Genomic DNA, 7801 nt, shown 5'->3' with positions numbered 1-7801 from the left:
TTGTGAGACTGTAAAACCCCCTGGCTGTTGCATGTAAATATCCTCCTCAAGTTCTCAGTGGAAAAATGCAGTTTTTACATCTAACTGCTTAAGCTCTAAATCATGCATGGCCACAATACCAGGCAAAGGTCGAATCAAACTATGCTTCACAATTAGAGAGAACACATCTGTGAAGTCCACTCCTGGAATTTGACTGTAACCCTTTGCAACAAGCCTTACTTTATGTCTGGGTTCTTCAACTCTTGGAGTCCCCTCTTTCTTCTTAAACACCCATTTACAGCAAACAACCTTTTTACCTTTAGGAAGTTTCACAAGATCCCATGTTTTAGTTTTGTGTAGTGATTCCATCTCCTCTTACATAACAAAATCCACTTTTCTGAGTCTTTACAACTAACCGCCTCAGAATAATTAGATGGCTCTTGGTTTGCATCTATATCATCAGCCACATTTAAAGTGTAAGCAACTAGATTAGCCTCGGCATACTTCTTTGGAGGTTTAATTTTTCTTCTTATTATGTTTTTGGCGTTAGAGTATTGTGGTGAAGAAGCAACTCTATTTTAAATTTTTGTACAGGCTTCAGTAGTCGACTCTGTTGTAGATTTTGTATTAATCTGATGCTCCACCTGCCTTTGATTTTCTTTATTGGAAGAGTCTTTAAGAGATAAATTAGGTAGCATAACAGTTCCATCAAAAACAACATCTCTACTAATCACAACTTTTCTATTTTCGGTACACCATAACTTATATCCTTTTACACCAGCTTTATAACCAAGAAAAACACATTTAATAGATCTCGATTGCAATTTTCCATTATCAACATGAGCACACGTAGGACAACCAAAGATCTTTAAACCAGAATTGTCAGTAGGATTACTAGACCATACCTCTTGTGGAGTCTTTTTCTCAATGGCAACGGATGGAGATCGGTTGATCAAAAAACATGTTGTAGAGGCTGCTTCAGCCCAAAATGACTTTGGTAAGTTGGCATTTGACAACATACATCGAACCTTCTCCATGATCGTTCTGTTCATTCGTTCTGTAGCGCTATTTTGCTGTGGAGTATGATAAACTGTCAAGTGTCTCATGATCTCTTCTGACTTGCACAGTTTATTAAACTCATCAGAACAGAACTCTAAGCCATTGTCTATGCAGAGATATTTTATTTTTTTTCCCGTCTATTTTTCAATCATGATTTTTCAAGACTTAAATGCAAAAAACACATTGCTTTTCTGCTTCAGGAAGAACGCCCACACTTTTCTGGAAAAATCATCAATAAAAGTTAGCATATAATTAGCTCCACCTTTCGAAGGCACTCTAGATGGCCCCCACAAATCAGAATGAATATACTCCAATGTTCCTTTTGTGTTATGGATTCCTCTGGTGATTCAAACTCTCTTTTGCTTCCCAAAAATGCAGTGCTCACAGAACTTCAGTTTGCAAATTCCTTGCCCATCAAGAAGTCCTATTTTGCTCAATTCTACCATGCCATTCTCACTCATATGCCCTAGGCGCATATGCCAAAGTTTAGTAATATCATCATCTGGCAAGGAAGAGGATGCGACAACTACATCACTAGTAACAGTAGAACCCTGCAAAATATATAACTTAGCAGTCTTTCTTTACCTTTTCATCACAATGACGGAACCTTTGGAAATCTTCAAAACCCCACTTTCAGCTGTGTATTTGTACCCTTTTGAATCAAGAGTACTCAACAGAATTAAATTTCTCTTTAATTCTGGAACATGTCGTACGCCACTAAGTGTTCTGACAAATCCATCAAACATCTTAACTTTAATTGTTCCAACACCTACAATTTTACATGAAGCATTATTTCTCATCAAAAGAATACCTTCAGACACTGTTTCATAAGTTGTAAACCAATCCCGATTAGGACTCATGTGGAAGGTACAACCCGAATCAAAGATCCACTCCTCGCTCACTTTAAAAATGTTGACGGAAGCGACTAGAAGTTCACCATCGCTGTAGTCTTCTACAACATCAGCCTTACCAGAATTTTCTGGTTGTTTTCCATTTTGATTCACAGCCTCCCTTTTGATCTTGTTCTGTAGCTTATAGCACTCAGATTTAATGTGCCTTTTCTTCCTGCAAAAGTCACGATCCTCTCCTTCATCACATCTTACAAAATTTCGTTAGAAAAATGTAAATGTAACTGTGTTAACGCCTTTCGATCCTTGTGCTTCTTCTCTTCCTCCATCAATGTTAAAGGCATCTTATCTACCCCTAGTAGGGCTTCCTCTAAGTCCATCTGTACAAAAACTGCCTGCATCTTTATCTGCCATAATGGGAATCTGGTGTTGCGATCCAACAGCGGAATTTCTTACTTTAAAAATGCCATTATCGTGATTGAGATGAACAACTCGGAAGCTCTTATACCAATTTGTAAAAATAGAATATTGGTAATGACAATATATCACAAAGAAAATAGAAATAGAAATAAAAATAAAGAATACACAGATTTTACGTGGAAACCCTTTCGGGAAAAAACCACAGGCAGAGGAGAAGAAAATCCACTATGTTGAATTCGAATTGATTACAAGAGGAGTAGACTATGTCTATTTATAAGCTTGTAAAACCTTATTCTAATAGGAGTGAAACTCCTTATTCTAATCAATTTCAAATAGATGGAGTTTAATAAAATTTAAAAAACCTTATTCTAAAATAAAATAAAAGAAGTATAATTCTATAAGGATTTTACTTTTATTTTATTTTACCATATATTTATTTAAATAAGGATTCAGGTCACTTAATTCTAATATTTCTTTTATGAAAATTTGAAACTTTTTCAACCTAATCCTTTTTACTGAAACTAAATATTTTTACTGGACCATTTCGATGGCTAATGTGACCTCTATAATTCGGCCATAACATTTGGGCTGGGTTGAGGAGGTTACAAGTCTCTTCAATTTATAAGGAACCGAGACTTGTTAACATGCTACATCAATTACAATCAATCTTCCTATGAAACTAACAAGAGAATATATTCAATCAACTAAAGATAAGTCTTAAATCTCCAAGGTATACTTCCATGTTTTTCTTGATTAGATTTGATCCATCAAACTTGAGAAGTCAATTGCCTTGACCAACAGCCAAACCAATCTCAAAGATATGTTGCTATGTGTAGTTTAAAAATCAAATATGGGCTAGATGTCTTCAATTAACTAGATGGAGCCGAGTACATAAAAAAACTTTATAATTGTTGAAAAACCAACATGAATATATGCCCAAAATTGAAAACATAAGTAGAAACATTAAAAATAAATAACATCTAGCCTTCATTCATATTGATTGATAATTGTAAAATTATTATGCATGGAGAGCATATAATAAGTCACAACTACTATGGTGATCAGATTGGTTGAATGATTGTGACAATTGGGTACCTCTAGAAATTTCTCCAAAATTTAATATATCCTTTTTTAGTGAGAACAAAAGAATTAGCAAAAAGAAAGAGTTACACAAACCCCAACCTCTTTTATATAAATTCTCACTCAATTTATACGCTTTACCCAAGTCAAAATAAGCAGTTAAAAATAATAATCAGTTAAAAAAATCTAAGTATAGTCCTTAGTGTGTATTGATCTTTCTTGAAGAGGAAGAATGCACCATTTGTTTATTTCAATAGTAATTACCTAAAATATAGAAAAATATCTAATTTATTAAAAAAATAAAGACCACTATATATGTAAAATATTTATATTTCAACATTCTTCCACTTGGTGCAATTTTATAACAAAATCAATAATAGTTTTATACGCATTATGTGTAAGTAGAAAAACAAAATCTTACGAATTTTGGAGGTAAATCCTCATTTAGAGGAGTATTTTATGTCACATCACAAAGCAAATTTTTTCTAAATAAACTCACATATTTCAGAAATTACTTTATTAACAAACTTTCAATGTTCCAAATCCTACATAGAGGTTTGTTTTCTCAACCAAATTTATACAACTAATTGGTACTTTCTAAAATAGTAATGTCCAAGTTTGAATATGGATATGTAAAAGTATATAAAAAGTATCACGTGGAATAATTTAATGGGCTACAACTATAAAAATAATTCTCACGAAATCAGATTAAAATTTTAAATATGATATATTTATTTAATTTTAAATAAATAATTATAAAATTAAATATTGAATTATTTTATAAAAATTATGTAAAATGTGTTATTAACGTGTAAATAATTGTGAAAACTAATAAAATTACAATATCGACACCAATTTGTTTCATTAAATTAAATCTCTATAACAAATTATACAATATATATATATATATATTATGAATTAGGACATTACATAAAAATATTCACCAAACATTACACAAAAATAACATTATATATCTCTAAAAATCACATGTTTTTCCTATTTTTCTAACTTGATCTTCAATAAGCATAATGATTAAAAAATTATAAATTAAATAACATAAATCAACTAATTTTTATCCATGAATTATGTTGAATATATCAACTTTAATATTTTATATTCATTTATTAAAAATTGTTATAAAATTTATAAAATTTCAACGTTATTATGATTAAAAATAAAATTATTTTAAAATTATAATAGTTGGTATTATGCTAATTTTACTTTGCTGGATAACTGAGATCCACGACCGTCATAGACAAAATCCATTCTCGTTGTTATTGAAACTTAAAACCGACTGTAATAGCCCATTTTTGCCCGGCCCATTCAAAATAAGACCAACCCAAAATCATAACACTGCCCAAATTAAATACAATTAAATCCAATAAAACTTGGGCTAAGCTTAACCCAATTACAGGGCCCAATTAACCCACTAGCCTAAAACACAAAACAGAGAAACCTAGCAGCAAAATCAACAGCCGCGGCAACCTCACCCACGCCTCAACATCGCCCCACGTTCAGCACTTTGCGCACGTCCTCCACGACTTTCATACCTACGAAAAACTGATCCAAACGGCAATGGATGAAAAATAACAGAATAGATTTTTATTTATTGTTTTTTATTATTATTTGGGGGGGATATAAAGGGTGATTTCAATTTGTAAAAGGGGGTTAGCAAAATTTTTATACCGAAATCAAAAAGAAAATAGACGGAAAGAAACATTTTTGAAGGTGGGATCTTGTTTTCTTTCTCGGTTCTTTTACTGTTTTTTTTAATTTACCTTGTTCTTTTCTTTTGCTTCTTTTTAAAAAAAATAACAAAAATAAACGAAGAGGGAGAGAAAGGGGGCTTACCTGGTGTCGCCGGAGCGTCGTCGGAGGCCAAGGGACGGCTTAGCGGCGGTGGATCTTTGACGGTGGCGACGTGTGGGGAGGGTGCTAAGAAAAACCTAGCAGAGAACCCCACTTTTCCTCTCTGTTCTTTAAAGAAAATGGAATAAAGATGTTTTTAAAGGAAATTTTTTTTCTTTTTTCCTTATTTTTTTTATATTAACGAAAAGTGGTGCCGTTTAATGGCCATTGATTGGTTTTTTATTCAAATGGTTTATTTTCGAAACTGGTCCTTTCTTGTTACAGTGCTTGTAAATTAAATTATTTATTTCTTATAAATTTGGCCACATGTTTTATAACTGTTTCAATCTGACCCGTATTGTTGTGCAGCGTTTTGGAGGGAGGGATTATTTTCCCTTTTGGTCCTTCAAAGTTAATTGTGCGTTCTAATTGGTCCATTTGCATCTTATTTTTTATAAATTTGCCCTAAATGTTTGTTTAAAGTTTAAATTAGAATATTTTTTTTCTTTCTTCTTTATTTCCATTAATATTACTGTATTATTATCAGTTTATTATTATTATTATCATATTATATAGTATTATTATATTTATTTATATGTGTATAGGCATATTAATATATATATATACATTTTAAAATATACACTATATGTATATCATATATTTTATTATTACTTTATTTTTCTTAGTTTTATATACATATGCATATAAATATTTATATTATATAATTTTCATATCATTTTTTTATTTTAAAGAAATTCGATCAATTATATATGTTCTTTTAAATATATATATGTATATACGTTATTCATAAGTATTTAAATATATTTTTGCATTTGTCTCGCATACATATATACACATTTTCATATTTTATAAATATATTTTACTTATATTTTTTATATACCTATACATATTTTATACCTCACTTTCATAGTTTTTATATATACGTTTAACGTATGCATAGGCATTTTATTTTAAGATATACTTATATGTCATAATTTATTTTGTAAATACACATATGCATAATTTAAATTAAAATATTTGTTTCATATTGCATTAATATTTTAATATATTTTCAAAAATATATATTGATTTTGTTAAAACATTTAAAACGGTTTTATGATCCAAAGGCTTTCAAAATAAATGATATTCAAGGTGAGGGATTTTTCGAGGGAAATTGAACCCTAACGTATTGGGTTCCGATTTTCTTTATCAATTTCAAGTAACCGAGAATATTCGTTATTTAAAATGTATAAGTATAAAAAAATCATTTTCGGGAACTTTATTTATGGTGTCCTAACGTATTGGGCATGACATATTATTTTCTCGAAATGAAGATTTTCTTTAATGACTGAATTTTACCCGGCCCACTCAAAATAGATCTAACCTAGCCCAATAAACCCATCAAAAAAAAACCTAGCCCTTTCGTCTCAATACTGCAGCAGCAAGCGGTTTCCACAGCCCCGCAGACATCGCCCACGTTCAGCAGTTTCCTCGCACACCACGCACGTTCCACCTGCAACAAAACCACAGACAACAGCAGATAAAAAAAAAAGAGGCTAAAATAAGAGGGGGATTTTTTTATTTAAGGGATTTTTTTATTATTATTATGGTTTTTGGGGGGGATATAAAGAGTTGATTGTAAAACCTATGGAAAAAAAAAACAATATTGTATGAACAGATTGAAGAAACACAAAAAAAGATTGAAAAAAAACAGTTTTGAAGGTAAAGGATTTTGGATTTTCTTCTTTTGTTCTTGTTACTGTTGGCATTAGATTTTTGTTTCTCTTTTGTTTTTTTTTAAATATTAAATAAGCAAAAGGGATAAAAGGAAAGGGACTTACCTTCGAGAGAGTGGTCGAGCACCCTCTATCGTTGTTATCTGGTCGGAGAGGTGAGGAGATTGGAAGGGCAGAAGGAGATCATTACGGCGCAGTGTCAAAGAAAGAAAGAAAATGTTCCTTTTAGGGTTTAAAAAGGGGGTTTCTATTTGATTTAAGTTGATGGGTTAACAAAACCTTTTAATTTTCGACACCAAGACATTTTCATCAAGGTGACATAAATTGAGAAACATATGAAGAGCGAATGGTGTAACTCGATGAACTAGATGAATGGCGAATGCATGCTAAGGAGAAACCTTTTATTTTATTTTCAAAAATGAAAAACACAATGTAGAGCCAAAGTGACGCCATGATGAGCAAAGTTTTCACCTGATGAGAATGAACCAATTTAAGGTAGGCGACAAAGTACCGCTAGAAAAAAGGATCTACATTACAATTACATGATTTCTCCTTCTTGAAGCTCAAGTCAAATGGATCGAACCCAAAGAAGCCGATAACCCTTACGATGATCTTGCGCAGACGTTGGATTATAACGAGGATCAAGTAAAAGGGAGGTAGAGGAGATACCCTTTGAAGAATTGCAAGATTTATCTTAGCATCTAGATGAAGAAGGAGAAGATGACTTAGCACTGAGTATGAGGGCAAAGCCGTATATATATCCGCTTTATGTAAAGAAATTCATCTTCTAGTAAAGTCAAGAAAATCTTGAGAGATATGGTGAGATTGATG

At 31.6% G+C, this 7801-nt stretch overlaps 2 long non-coding RNA genes across 2 annotated transcripts; both read right to left on the bottom strand.

Moving 5' to 3' along the window:
• Positions 1–4638: 4638 nt before the first annotated feature.
• LOC105798685 (uncharacterized) lies at positions 4639–5757 on the bottom strand. Its single transcript, XR_001135276.2, has 2 exons — positions 5238–5757; positions 4639–4946 (listed from the first exon to the last, which is right to left on the bottom strand). It is a non-coding gene; the product is annotated as an uncharacterized LOC105798685 (long non-coding RNA).
• Positions 5758–6488: 731 nt separating this feature from the next.
• Positions 6489–7236, bottom strand: LOC105797864 (uncharacterized). Its single transcript, XR_001134830.2, has 2 exons — positions 7076–7236; positions 6489–6747 (listed from the first exon to the last, which is right to left on the bottom strand). It is a non-coding gene; the product is annotated as an uncharacterized LOC105797864 (long non-coding RNA).
• Between the last annotated feature and the right edge of the window lie 565 nt (positions 7237–7801).

The sequence above is a fragment of the Gossypium raimondii genome, chromosome 9 (assembly GCF_025698545.1).
Source record: "Gossypium raimondii isolate GPD5lz chromosome 9, ASM2569854v1, whole genome shotgun sequence".
Taxonomy (NCBI): Eukaryota; Viridiplantae; Streptophyta; class Magnoliopsida; order Malvales; family Malvaceae; genus Gossypium; species Gossypium raimondii.
The sequence above is the reverse complement of the archived record's forward strand: the minus strand, read 5'-3'. Positions and strand labels throughout refer to the sequence as shown.